This window comes from Hyperolius riggenbachi, chromosome 2, assembly GCF_040937935.1.
Source record: "Hyperolius riggenbachi isolate aHypRig1 chromosome 2, aHypRig1.pri, whole genome shotgun sequence".
NCBI classification, from domain to species: domain Eukaryota; kingdom Metazoa; phylum Chordata; class Amphibia; order Anura; family Hyperoliidae; genus Hyperolius; species Hyperolius riggenbachi.
Genome location: NC_090647.1, coordinates 139,311,692 through 139,326,617, shown reverse-complemented (window position 1 = coordinate 139,326,617; position 14,926 = coordinate 139,311,692). Strand labels below are relative to the sequence as shown.

Genomic DNA, 14,926 nt, shown 5'->3' with positions numbered 1-14,926 from the left:
CGCCATAAAGTTTGCAGTTCACCGTGAACACAAACCACCGAAGTTCGCGCAAATGAGTTCGCGGTCGAACTGTTCGGGCCATCTCTACGGCTGAAGCCTCTCTTGCTACTGTGTGAGACCTAGATATGTTGAGTGGCACTCTCTCCTAAACAGTCTGCAGAAGCGTGTAATTGACAAAAAGCAAACAAATTTCTCTCTCACCCTTCCTCCGGCGACCTTGAATCCACCTGCCCCGACGTGTGCTCCTCGGATCATAGAACGAAAAAAGACTGGCAATTCAAATCAAGAAGAAAAAGAAAAAAAGAGACATCCGGGCACCTTCCGTCCTCGTGGCAGTGTTTATTGGTCATCACAGGTCACATACCATTGGCGCTGTCGGCTCTACATCAATGTGATGGTGGTGGTGAGTTGGAGGTGGGGGTGCCAGGTACCAGTAGGGGCTTGTGACGGCCGTTTCGCGTCTTGCTAGACGCTTGGTCACGCTGCTCTCCTGTTACTGAGGCGGAGCACGGACATCCGGTATAAGCAGGAGTAAACCCCGCCCCTTCCGGATGTCCCGTTCGCCTGTGTGTGGAGAGATCAAAGGGAGGGATTGCCGGAGGCCCGGATGCGTGTCATCAGACCAGTGAAACTACATTACCCAAAAATCCTTGCAGGTGGGGGGCGGCACCGGGGCAGAGAATCTTCGCCTTCTGACCGCCTACCAATAGTTGGGGACTATTGTCGCCATCTCCTCCCCACACATAAAAGTGTGTGTACTCTGTATACAATTTAACAGAGTAGGCAAATACCGGGTAAGTAGTATGAAAAATTAGTCAAAATAATCCGTACTGTATAGTCCAATGTACCACATCCGGTTCGGCATCCCTCCTGGTATTACGTGCACAGTGACTTAGTGAACACCATGGTGTGTTAAAAACAAACCCATTTAAAAACACGTAAGACCTGGGGAGATGAAACCTAACTACAGTCCCCAATAACTTTAAAGCTACAGTACATACCCCAAATATACCTATTCATCATAATACCTTCTACTAAACGGAGGGCAGGGGTCGATAAACATTCATAAAGATCACTAAAAGAAGAGGACTATAGGGGGCATCATTGATCCAGATCCAATGCACCAGCATCACATACAGAACAGCAAAACGATACTCCATTCATGTATTTAGCTTCTATCCCCAATATACATAGCAACACCTCATTATAGGACTCGTGGAGGTTACATCGATTAAGGATCTAACATGCATGCCAATTCAATTTTATCATTCAGACCTGCTGGTCCCATGGCTTCTGTACGTAATATTATACATGTCTCTCTTCTGAGAAGTGATCTCTCCCTATCTCCCCCTCTTCTGGGGGCTTCAACCTTCTCCAAAACTGCAAACCTCAAACCATGACTTTCCCCCCCATGTGCCTCTTTCATATGGGAGACTAACCTGGTGCAGCTCCTCCCAGCCTTGATCACACTAATATGTTCCCCAAAACGTTTCTTCACTGGTCGGTTTGTTTGCCCTATGTAGTATCTCCTACATGGGCAAAACAACACATAGACCACATGATCTGTTTGGCATGTATAGAGTCCCTTCACACGGAACTCGACTCCACCTACATCGATAACTCTTTGTGTGACAATTTTGGGGCAAAACTTGCAATATCCACACCTGAAGTTGCCTTTGGTGGCACAACGATCTAACCAGGTAGATTGTCTGGGCGACACGAACTCACTTTTTGTCAGGAAATTACCCAGGGTCGGAGCCCTTCTAAACACCACTCTTGGGGGTCGTTCCACCTTTCCCATTAATTCGGGGTCTTGCTGGATCATGCTCCAGTGGTTAAAGATGCTTTCCCTAATTTTACTAGCCATCGGGCTGTAATCAAATGAAAAAAACATCTTACTCTCTTTCTTGCCTCGTGCAATTCTGCCCTCCAACAGGGTTGCTCTATCTTTCTCAGCAGCTTGACCTCTCGCCTTTATCAACAACTGTGGGTCGTAGCCTCTTTTAATAAATCTGGTCGCCAACTCTGTTGACTGTTGATCAAAAGTCGACTGCAACTGATTGTTCCTCCTCAGGCGTAAAAATTGGCCATATGGAATTGCCTCCACCACATGTCTGGGGTGGAAGCTCTCTGCATGGAGGACCGAATCTGTTGCAGTCGGCTTGCGATATCCCTCACTGATTATTCTATCACCGTCTACTTTGAGTTTGAGGTCAAGAAACACTACTTCCTCCCCTATCATTTCTGAAGTGAATTGCATGTTGATTTCCGACCCCCCCCGCGATCGGGGCATGCTCCCCCCTTATGCCTGCGACCCCATAGGGGGGCCGTATTGCGGCCTGTTCGGCCGAACAGGGCCCTGTTCGCCCGAACAGGGGCCCTGTTCGGCCCTGTTCGGGGGCATACAGAAGTTCGGGGCGAACCCGAACTTAAAAGGCCGAACACCATGAGGTGTTCGGCCGAACTCGAACATCACCCGAACAGGGTGATGTTCTGCAGAACCCGAACAGTGGCGAACACTGTTCGCCCAACACTAGCTGGTACCAACGGCCGTCAAACATAAAGGCATTGTGCGTTAACACATAGTGCAGACATTCACAGATGAATTCAATAAAATCCTCGTCTTTGTTAGTACGTTGCAAAAATTTCCTGACGGCCTGTACCCCCAGGTCTTGGGGAATTCTGCTGTACAGACTGACCACATCAATTGTGGCCAGTCTGTCCCCGGGGACCCAAGTGGCGCGCCCCACCTCCTGCAAAACCTCCAGGGTGTCCCTCAGGTAAGAGGGCACCCCTGCAAGTAGGGGGCGGAGGAGATGGTCCAGGTACCTGGACAATCTCTCTGTGAGAGACCCACAGCCTGAAACTATGGGACGCCCCAGTGGTGCGGTCATAAATTTATGCAGTTTCGGGATATGGTACCACACTGGTCGTCTGGGGAACGCCGGGACAAGGTCCCCCGCCAGCTTTTTCGGGTGGAACCCCCTTGCGACACTCCCCTCTAACAGTGTTCTAAGGCCTTTCTGATACTGAATGGTTGGATCACAAGAGAGCGGACAATAGGTGTCTCTATCATTAAGTTGCCTTTCGGCCTCCATTTTGTATTGTTGAACAGACATTATAACTAAGTTTCCACCCTTGTCCGCGCCTCTTATGATCACCTTGTCGTTCCTCCTCAACCAGTCAAGTGCCCTTCTCTCCTGATTACTCAAATTGGGAATAGCCCGCTCATAAATTTGAGCTTTCATGTCCTTCAGGACGGCATCAAAGAAATGGTCAATGCTGGACCCTGGGGTCACCGGGAAAGGTCGTACCGACCTACATGCTCTAAAGGTTTGAGTATCCCCAAGAGTAAGTCCCCCTGTAGATAGGGCACTAGGCCAATCCATTCTCCCACCTTCTTCTTCCCAGAGTTCATTCAACAAGGTTTCCATCTCCTCATCCGTGGGATCCCACTGCACTGTTGGGCCTAAGACCAAGTTGCTAGTGGTGGATCCCTGTGTCATCTGAGAAGAATGCAATAAACCACCCTCTAATGCCTGACTGGTGGCACTCGGAGTAGACTCCGGCTCACCAATCCTTATGGCTGCTGTCATTGGGTGTATGTAATTCGTGTTGGGAGGTGGTATATTCTCCTGGTGTTTATTCCCATTGTCCAGTCCGCCAAACTTCTGACAGATAACCAATTTCCGTATGGATCTGTAGAGGTCAATGGTAAAAGCTACAATATCAAAGTCCTGTGTAGGGCAAAAATTGAGTCCTCGGCTCAAAAGAGTAATGCAAGCTTGGGGAATGACTTCTCCTGAGATGTTCACTACTTGTAATGTTTCCTGTTGTCTGTCAGCCCCTAAGCCATGGCTTTCCGTTTCTTTTTTGGTTGTTTGGTCTCCTTGATCCCTTCCCAGTGTACTGTCTTTGAGGAGTGCCCCCTATAGTCCTCTTCTTTTAGTGATCTTTATGAATGTTTATCGACCCCTGCCATCCGTTTAGTAGAAGGTATTATGATGAATAGGTATATTTGGGGTATGTACTGTAGCTTTAAAGTTATTGGGGACTGTAGTTAGGTTTCATCTCCCCAGGTCTTACGTGTTTTTAAATGGGTTTGTTTTTAACACACCATGGTGTTCACTAAGTCACTGTGCACGTAATACCAGGAGGGATGCCGAACCGGATGTGGTACATTGGACTATACAGTACGGATTATTTTGACTAATTTTTCATACTACTTACCCGGTATTTGCCTACTCTGTTGAATTGTATACAGAGTACACACACTTTTATGTGTGGGGAGGAGATGGTGACAATAGTCGCCAACTATTGGTAGGCGGTCAGAAGGCGAAGATTCTCTGCCCCGGTGCCGCCCCCCACCTGCAAGGATTTTTGGGTAATGTAGTTTCACTGGTCTGATGACACGCATCCGGGCCTCCGGCAATCCCTCCCTTTGATCTCTCCACACACAGGCGAACGGGACATCCGGAAGGGTTTACTCCAAAGGTTTACTCCCGCTTATACCGGATGTCCGCGGTCCGCCTCAGTAACAGGAGCGCAGCGTGACCAAACGTCTAGCAAGACGCGAAACGGCCGTCGCAAGCCCCTACTGGTACCTGGCACCCCCACCTCCAACTCACCACCACCATCACATTGATGTAGAGCCGACAGCGCCAATGGTATGTGACTTGTGATGACCAATAAACACTGCCACGTATTTGAGGACGGAAGGTGCCCGGATGTCTTTTTTTCTTTTTCTTCTTGATTTGAAGCCTCTCTTGCCTCTGCCTCGGCCCGGCCCTGCTGCAGAGCAATAATATGTGACATCCAAACACCAGCCCGGCCATTCAAATGGAAAGACTGGACCAAAATTTCATGTATCACTTCTCCAGCCACACCTATAACCTTTCAGAACACCTGGATTACTTGGGATGGCAAAGATTTAAGCTGGATTGGATCTTCCTTGGGATCACACACTGCTGGACACTGCACACCCTCCTTGGAATTGACCTGAGACCTTAAAGACTTTCTGCCTCTTTGTGCCCGCCCTCTCCCACCCTGTGAGTAACTTTCATCGATTATCTACAGTATCTATGCTCAATAGACTATATTTTTCTACATATATTATATATTATATCTTCAAACTCCTAAACAAAGTACTGTGTTTTCAAATCCATGCTGTCCATCCATACATCTCTGTGTAAGGACAATTCAGTCTATAGAGGCCCTTTGATCTCTGCAGGATACCAGCCACAGCTGAGAAAGTTCACACCTTGACTCTAAATAGGGCCTTTCTCAGCAGGAGCCCTGAGCTGTCTCTTGTCCATCCTAATGTGTAAACATCAATATTCAGCAGAGAGACTTCTAGATGTATACCAACCAAGAAATATTTATCCAATTGACAAATCTTAAGTCTGTTGGAATCTTCAGAAAGACAACAAGAGGATCCAGAGGACGTGGGAAAAGACGTTCTTCACTGCAGCACCAAAATAACTCTGTGACAAAATCTACAGAGTACACCCAGGCAACAACCCTAATAGCACCAGCACAATCCAGCAGAGATGACAGCACATCTGGAGACTGTTTTGTCCTGGAGCCCTCAATCTCAGATCCTAGCTCCCAGGGTAGCCCCATCAAGGCTGTCCTCTGCAACGTCAGATCAATAAACAACAAAACAGCAATCATACATGATCTAATAGAGTCTTCTGATCTGGCCTGCCTGACTGAAACCTGTCTTTCTGAACCAGTTGGCCGCACCCTGGAGGCCACCGTGCCAACAAACTATTCAGTGATATACTGCAACAGGAAAGAACGCAGGGGTGGATGGGTTGCACTCTGCTTTAGATCAGCTTTGAAAATCAGACCACTTACTGTAGGACCTACCAACTCGTTTGAATGCTTGGGGGTGCAACTTTCAGCTGAGAAAAACATTAACATATTGCTGATCTACCGCCCACCAGAAAAATACTCAGACTTCCTTAAGGAACTTGTAGACCTCCTATGCAACCTAACACTGGAACACCCCAGATGGATTGTTCTTGGAGATTTCAATACATGGGTCGATGACTCCTCTTCACAATTTGGAATAGAGCTACCTCGTGCCTTACATGAACTGGGCTTCCTCCAATCAATCAGCTCTGCTACTCACAGGAATGGTAACACTCTGGACCTTATATTCCATACTGGTATGTCAATAGCCAATGTGGAAATTAATCCTGTTGCCTGGTCAGACCAACACACTATCCACTTCTCCCTCTCAATACCAGCTGTCAAACACCAGGTCAAGAATCAAATAAAATATCGCCGCTTAAAAGGGCTAACACACCTCACCATATCCGAGATAACCTTAGCTTTGATGAATTGACTGACTCCAGCTTGGACCCTGATACTCTGGTGTTTAAATAAAACAAATGTGTGTCTTCCACCTTTGAGACCATTGCTCCTCTGTGCACCAAATATCTTACTCCACACCATCATGCACAGTGGTTTGATAATAAAATAAAAGAGCTGAAATGACAAGGCCGAAAACTTGAGAGACTGTGGCGCAAATCTCAGTCCCCAGAAGACAAACATGCCTTAATCCTCCACTTGAAGAACTACCAAAAGGTAATCATGGGAAAAAAATCATCCTTTCTATCACAAGAGATTGCAAATGCAGTTAACAAACCAACCCAACTGTTCCGCACAATGGAAAAACTCTGCAACCCGGCATGTCAAAAACTTAATATTGAGTCTTCAAAGGACCTCTGTGACCAATTTGCCCATTTCTTCACAGGCAAAGTCTCCGCTATAAGGTCCGCCATCCTACTTACAGCATCTGAGCCTAATATAGCGCCGAAGACCATTAGCAGAGACAACGTAACACCTTGGTCAAACTTCAAAGAAATTGATGAAGAAGTCACATCAAGCATCCTCCTTCACCTCCACCTAACTACCTGTGACCTGGATCCTGGCCCAACACAGTTCATGTTGAACTGCCCCAACCTGTTCGTACCGGTATTCCTCAAAATTGTTAACTGTTCCTTACAATCAGGGATATTTCCTGCTTTGCTGAAGGAAGCAATCATCAGGCCTCTCCTCAAAAAACCCTCTCTGGACCCAGATGCAATGACCAGCTACAGACCTGTCTCTAACCTCCCCTTTCTGGGCAAGCTAATTGAAAAAGCGGTTTACCTCCAGCTAGAAGCCAAAATCCTACAAAACAACAGTTATGACCCATTCCAGTCTGGCTTCAGGAAACACCACAGCACTGAAACTGCCCTCATCCAAATATGCAACCACCTGCTCATGGCAAGAGACAGAGGAAAGTGCTCCATCCTCATACTGCTAGACCTTTCTGCAGCCTTTGATACAGTTGACCATGACATCTTGATAAACAGGCTACAGAAATACTGCGGCATTGATGGCATAGTTCTTCAGTGGTTCCAATCCTTCTTGAGTGGCAGAACCCACAAAGTGTCTATGGGGCCCTTCCTGTCCACCCCTGTATCACTTAAAGGACTTACGAGGTGACATGTGACATGATGAGATAGACATGTGTATGTATAGTGCCAAGCGCACAAATAACTATGCTGTGTGCCTTTTTTTCCTTTCTCTGACTGAAAAAGTTAAAAATCAGGTATGAAAGTGACAGTTTCTGTCTGGGTCGGGACCGGGTCGGACTGGGTCAGACTATAGCATAACCCTCACTCATAAGTAATTACAGCCATAAAACATTTTTCTGTCAGTAAATGGCTTTTAAGAGCAGGAAAGAGATAAAAGGGGTCAATAAATCATAGATTTGAGCTCTGGCATACTGCAATGAATGTGTCATTGAGCAGAGACAATGAAACAGTAAAAACTTAAAAACTAGATTTAAATATAAAATAAAACTGTGGGATATGTAAAAAAGACATTTTTAGGAGAAGTAGGATAGATATAATTGTTTTTCTCCGAAGTTTATTTTCACCTCGTAAGTCCTTTAAGTATGGGGTGCCCCAGGGCTCAATCCTCTCTACCCTGCTTTTCACGATTTACATGTTACCGCTTGGAAAACGAATCCAAAAACATGTCCTGACATACCACTGCTATGCAGACGACACCCAACTATATCTTTCCTTCAAGCCTGGTGTGACAGACCCAACTCCAACTATAAACGCCTGCTTACATGAACTACAGCAATGGATGAATGACAACTGGCTGAAACTAAATGCAGACAAAACTGAAGTCCTTCTGATTGGAGGGCAGAGCATGATAACAAAACAACTTAACTTGCAGTCTTCATCACTGGGAATAGGAGGCACGGATCTACGCAGCTCTGATCATGTGCGTAGCCTGGGAGTTCTAATTGATGGGAATTTAAACTTCAGAACTCAAATCTCTGCTGTGGTGAAATCATCCTATTTTCACCTGAAGAACATTGCAAAAATCAAGCACCTCATCCCCCCAGAAGATCTGCCAACCTTAGTCCATGCCTTCATCACATCCCGACTGGACTACTGTAATGCTCTCTACACTGGCCTTCCAAAAAAGGTCTTGTACCGCCTACAGCTGATACAGAATACTGCTGCCAGACTGCTAACCAACCAACCACGTCACTGCCACATAACGCCAGTCCTGCACTCCCTTCACTATTCAAGATCGGCCTACTGACATTTAAATCCCTGAATAATGTGGGCCCTGGATACATGAAAGATATGTTGCAGCTGCGTAGCAATCCCCGCATTCTCAGATCCACAGGTTCTAATAATCTAGTCATACCCAGAGTCCACTTGGAAACTTTTGGTCCCAGAGCCTTCTGTCATGCTGCCCCTACGTTTTGGAACTCCCTACCTCAACAGATCAGGACAGCTCCATCCCTGGCCATGTTTAAATCCAGACTGAAAACCCACCTGTTCAGTTTGGCATTTGCAGAATTATAACTTTTGTTGTGTGAATACTTCATCCTACTACCAATTACTAAATCTGAGAGAGCCTAAGCGCTTTGAGTCCTATGGGAGAAAACGCTATAGAAATGTTATTGTATTGTATTATTGTAAATATGAGAACTCCTGAAAGGCACACTAAGGGCAAGGCAGTTGAAGTCTCCAGTAATACAGTCCTAATGTGCTCAGTCACAATACTACAGTTTGTGTTAAACAATGTCCTTAATTCCAGGCATTATGATAAATGTTTTTGGCAATTTTTGTAATAATGCAAAAATTTTTTCCATGTGCTTTACCTATAGACATTGGGTATGGTGGTCACCCTGGAACCATATTTTGTAGCCCCTTTTTGTATTTTTCATATGACCCTGACGGTCTGGCATCGTAAGCCATGCAGGTGATTTGTGCAGAAATGAAGTTCTGCAGATGTAGCATGAAAGAGTCAGTAAAGGTAGTTTTCAAACTGCAATGTTGTTAGGCAGAGGTTGTTCATGTCAAGCTAAACAGAGAATAAAATACTTCTGCCTATCAGATCTCAGCAAACACATATATCGCACCCACCATACTCACAGATTGTCAGAGCTGCTTCCACAAGACTGTGCAGGACTGTAAACGCTTCCTATTCTCCGCTTATAAACAGGCAATCACTGAAGATCAAGCACGCAGTATCAAATTACAGCCCATGTAGATTTACTGTCATCAAGTCAGACATTAACCTGGTATAGAATTGTAAACTTCACCAATCAACCACACCCATGGAACACACAAGTAATAATGTATTTCTGGGAACAATACCACCATCTACAGAGCAAGCTCCCAACAGATGCTGACCTCTGCCTCAATAGATGACTGAAGGCTGCTCCCCCTCCCCCCCCCCCCCCTTACAACAGATTATTGGAACCACACTTCTTAAAGGGAACCTGACACTAGCTAAATTATTAAAAAATAAAAGAAACACACACAATGTACCTGCAAATGAATATTATATACTGTACTTACCTCACCATCAGTTCCTGTCCATCTAGATCTAGTCGTACTTGTCTTTTCAGAAGCTGAAATCATTAGGTCCCTTTACCACTATATCAGTTGCGGTCAGTTATAACTTAAAGGACAACTCATGTGCAAGGTAATGTCCATGTTTCCTTATGACTCAAGTGGGTTAACGGAGTGCTGACCTGGAAGCTGTTATGGGGTCATCCCCATTTTTATAGAGGACTGAGAATTTCATCTTTGTGGGAGGTAAGTATGATGTGTGCATGTTTATTTTGACTTTTATTTTTCAGTTCAGGTTTGCTTTAAAGCAAACCTGTGAGATGTGCTACAGCCTTTTGTGGGCACTTACCTGTGGAGGGGGAAGTCTCTGGATCCTGAAGTGGCTTCCACTGTCCTCCTCAGCCAGGCTGCTCCAGCGATGAGACCCTCGGAGCACAGCCACACTGCTCCTACGCAATAGTATAAACCTGCTTGGGCTCTGGCCCAAAAAACTGAGCCCAGTCGGGTCTGTGCTACTGCGCAGCCGCAGATGGCTCACGCAGGCGCAATAGCATGGACCCAATTAGGCTTGCCTTTTTAAGCCAGAGCAGGTCCGTGCAACAGCGCATGCACGAGCTGCAGGATCAATTTTTGGAGGGCCTCCAGTGGATGAGGATGGGGGAAGCCTCTTGAGGACTCAGTGGCTTTTCTCTCCCAAGGTGAGTAATTGGAGTAATTGTTTTCCCCTGCAGATACACTTTAAGTCACATTAAGCTCAATTTACTCCACTGTTGATTCAGTCAACCACCATCTACCAGTCCTGATATTTCAGTGAGGGCATGGGCGTAATAATCACCCCTGCAACCCCTGCCATGGCAGGGGTGCCCAGAGGCTTTGGGGGCCCCTCCTCCTCCTAACCGCATGTGCAGCCAATTAGCAAGAAAACCTCCTAGCTTGCTCACGAAACCATCCCTGCCACCTCCTCCCACCATGCTGAGTATTGGGAGCATGTGTCCTTTCTTCCTGCTTCCAGATGCTGCTTCACAGCAGAACACTCTCTGCTGTCATTTGCTGTCCCCCAATCACATGACCCTCATGGGGCTCAGGGACCAAGGGGGCACCATGCTATAATTCTTGCAGATGGGCCCTATTAAGTCTAGCTATGCCCCTAAGTGAGGGAGTGGGTTGGTCATCCACTCATTAGTCAGTGAAGTCAAATCATCTTCCAGACTCATGTGATCCAATTCATGTACTTCCCAAATTTCTGGCCACGAGAAGAGACATCACTTACAAATACAGTTGTGCAAAAAACATACCACCAACACAAATAGTGTGGGCTTTTCTGACAAGCATTACTTACCTTTGGGGAGCTGTTCCCTAGCCCCTTCTGCATGCGATCTTCTCCAGACACATACAGACGGGAGGCTAGGGAGTAGCCCCCTGAAGGTAAGTAATGCATGCCTGGGGATGAATTTGGAGTTTAACATCAGAATTCAGCATTCTGTTTCGGAATGCAGAATTCAGAATTCCTCCATTTACATTGACATCAATGCCGCCGGATTTAGTGGTTATTAGCAAAGCTCCTATACGTTCTATTCAGGGCCGGATTTGTACTTTTCACCGCCCAAGGCCAACTATACCGTCTGTTTGGTTGTTATCTCTGTGTGCCCCAATGAGAATTCTACTTACTTTCCCTCATTGGATGTCAGTTGTCACAGATGACTATTTTAGTAATATGCGTATAGATTATAAGTTATGCTTTCCTTAAGAACTTTTATGTTATGTTTGTTATCTCATTAATGATGGAACCATTGTGTCACCATGAGAGCTAGGCTGAAGTGTACCTGCAGGATAGAGCTTACAGGTCTTGCAGGGACGACACAAGTACAGGACAGGGAGTTTGAAGGTTAAATCTTTTTTTGTAGATATGGATGGCTGCATAGAATAGCTTTACTGCCCCTCACTGAGCCGCCCCTAAATTTCTGGTGCCCTAGGCCATGGCCTATGCGGCCTTGCCAGAAATCCGGCCCTGGTTTTATTATCACCAAATTTGCTAGGTATGTTTGGGAAAATAGTGGTGACAAGTAAAAAAAAATTTTTTTCAAAAAGTCCTTGTAGTTTTTGAGAAAATCGATTTTTAAGAACTGAAAGAAAAAAAATGTCTTTTAAACATGGTAAAATGGCATTTTGCTGCTAATAAATTGAAGGTGTGTTTACTTATACTTGCTAAGTCATGCACTCGTTCTTGCTAAGTCATCCTGACAGTTGATTGCTTGCTACTTTCACTGAACCAACTAGACTGACTGCTAAAGCTTTGCCATACACAGATGACCTGTTTAACCTTATTCCATAAACTATTACTCAGCACTTTCGTTCCCCTACCACTGTGTTTTTCTTTAGAATCTTAACCACTTGCCGACTGCGTCATGCCAAAGGGCGTGACTGCGGCGGCAGCCCCAGGACCGCTTAACGCCGACCGGCGTAAGGTCCTGAAGCAGTGGTTTGCGAAAGATCGTGTGCGCCCATGCGCATGCATCCCCGCTTGGATGACGGAGCTCCGCTCCGCCTTCAGTCTCCCAGCAGCGATCGCCGCTTGAAGACTGTTAGTCGCCAAGATCGCCGTCTTTAAACACGGTACAGCGCTGCGATCTATGGCTATGGTCTATAGGTGGCACAAAAGTGAGGCTGAAGCCTATGACAGCCGATCACGCTGATTGGCTGGCTGTGGGAGGGAGGGAGGGAGGGGGGATTACAAAATAAATAAAAAAAATAGGTACAAATATTATAAAATAAAACAAATATTTATAAAAACAAACAAACAAACATCTGTGGAGCGACCAGACCCCACCAACAGAGCCCTCTGTTGGTGGGGAGAAAAGGGGGGGGGGGGGTCATTTGTGTGCTTAGTTGTGCGGCCCTGCAGTGAGGCTTTAAAGCTGCAGTGGCCCTTTTTGTGAAAAATGGCGTGGTCTTTAAGGGGGTTTAAGCCTGTGGTCCTTAAGTGGTTAAAGGACATACGAGGCGAGCATCTTAATCTATTCTTACTAACCTGGGGCTTTCCTCCAGCCTCTAGCAGTCGCAGTACACACCCAATGATGTGGACCCACATGTGTGCGGTTGCTTGCAAGTGCACAGAAGCCTGTCAGCGATCTTTACGGGCAGCCAGCAGGACACAAAGGAGGACCAGAGGTGTGTTAAGGGACCAAAATGACTGCTAGGGGCTGGATGAAAGCCCCAGGTAAGTAAGAATAGATGAAGATGCTCGCCTTGTATTCCCTTTAGGGGATCCCTGGTTGGTGATGCTTGAACTTGGCTTCTGGTCGTGGATACTGGTCTTCGGCTAGCTAAGGTTGGGCACAGTGCTGCCCCCCACCCAGCACTAAATTTGGAATAATTTTATATTCTTACTTGCTGGTGGCTTATCCTCCCTGGGGGTGCATTTTTGTCTAGAATTATGAGTCAAAAGCGGTACAGTGAACAGCGCTAGTCTTCTTTAGGGGACCCAGCAGGATTCTCCATAGACCAGCCCCACACACACTTTTAAAATGAATTGTGCCGCTACACTGCTGTTCATTTTAATAAAAAGTACATGCTTTTGTAGCCAAACAAGTTGGCTAACAAAATCTGTAATACAAATAAAAAAACCACTATAGTTACTGAGTACGAGGCCCAAAATGCAAGTCCTTCAGCGGCAGCCATCTTCCCCTGGTGACAATATTTTATTTAAATATAAAAGTGCATTTTTTTTTAGTTTTGCATCCATCACTAATTACAAGCCCATAATTTACAAAAGTAACAGTAATCTACCCTCTTGACATTCATATTAAAAAAGTTCAGAACCTAAGATAACTATTTATGTATTTTCTTTTTAATTGTAGTTTTTATTATTTATTTATTTATACAAAAAAAAAATTGGGGGTAACTATTGGGAAGTGTGGGAGGTAAGGGGTTAATTTCAGATGTTAAAAAATGTCTCTTAATGAAAAAAGTGTGTAGATTTAATTTTACTATTTGACCACAAGTTGTCTTCGCTCATAACTTCTGTATGCGTGGTATTACTATGCAAAGAGGAAGTGATGCGTTGATATGTAAGTATCGGTTTTTGTGAATAGACGGCTGCAGTCATTCACACGGGGACCTAGATCAATGAATGGGAACTGTGCTCGATCGCCAGGGGGGAGCGCGCACGCAAGGGTAGGGGGCCAGCAGGAAGGGACGTAGTAGCTATGTCCCTGCAGGTATGGGATTTTGTAGGGATGTAGTTACTCGTCCCGGGGAAGGGGAAGTGGTTAAGAGGCATTTTATGACAAGTTGTGAAAATATCACCTAGGAGAAAACGCAGGAGAAAAATTTAATTGCATATGTGCCAAAGTGAGTTACATATAGGCCCAGGGCCCATACGCAATTCCACTTTTCTCCAAAGTTTTCTCCTAGGTGACACTTTTTCATCTTCTATTTAAAATAACTTTTCAGCAAATTGCAATAGTAAAACTGCCAAAAGTAGTAGAAAAAAGTACTAATAAAATTATTTTGTGTATTTTCTTGCTTGCTGGGGGTATAAAGGGCATTTTATTGACAAGTTGTGAAAAAGTCAACTTGGAGAAAACTAAGGAGAAAAAGTGGATTGCATATAGGCCCAGGTCTCCTATGTCAGAGGCAGAGCCCTTCACCATTACACTGTCTACACAACAGTAAACATCCTTACCTGTATATTTATACCTACAGTGATTTTTAAATGCAGTTCTGCCAATTCTCAGTCACAATGAAGCAATCCTGTAGAAACTGGTAGTTTGGAAAGGAAACATTGTGCTCTCTTTGAAAACACAAATTATATAGCAGGCAGGGTGAGGTGAAAAACCAGAAGCAATGCAGAAAAGGGCGGAGAGTTGATAGGGCATATCTATAAACTTGCATGTTTACACTGGAACAAAGTTTAAAGAGAGAACTCACCGGAGTCCTGTAATGGAATTGTAAAGTAAATGTTTTCCCCTCTAGATGACTTTTAACATCTCGGAGATGAAGAATCATACCTGTAGCTTTATTGTTAATTCCAGCATTGCAGA

The 14,926-nt window shown here is 45.3% G+C and overlaps 1 protein-coding gene across 3 annotated transcripts in view; it reads right to left on the bottom strand.

Annotated features, from left to right (window-relative positions):
- The window catches only part of LOC137545833 (retinol dehydrogenase 7-like), a 77,957-nt gene extending 63,260 nt beyond the window's left edge, over positions 1 to 14,697 (bottom strand). Inside the window, exon 1 of one of the 3 annotated variants that reach the window (XM_068267512.1) lies at positions 14,569 to 14,697. The gene's annotated coding sequence lies outside the window, so the exon portion shown is untranslated. Of the gene's footprint in view, positions 1 to 9,461; positions 9,665 to 14,568 lie in introns of those variants that run through there. The other 2 variants (XM_068267515.1, XM_068267514.1) reach the window with 2 other exon arrangements.
- Positions 14,698 to 14,926: the final 229 nt, after the last annotated feature.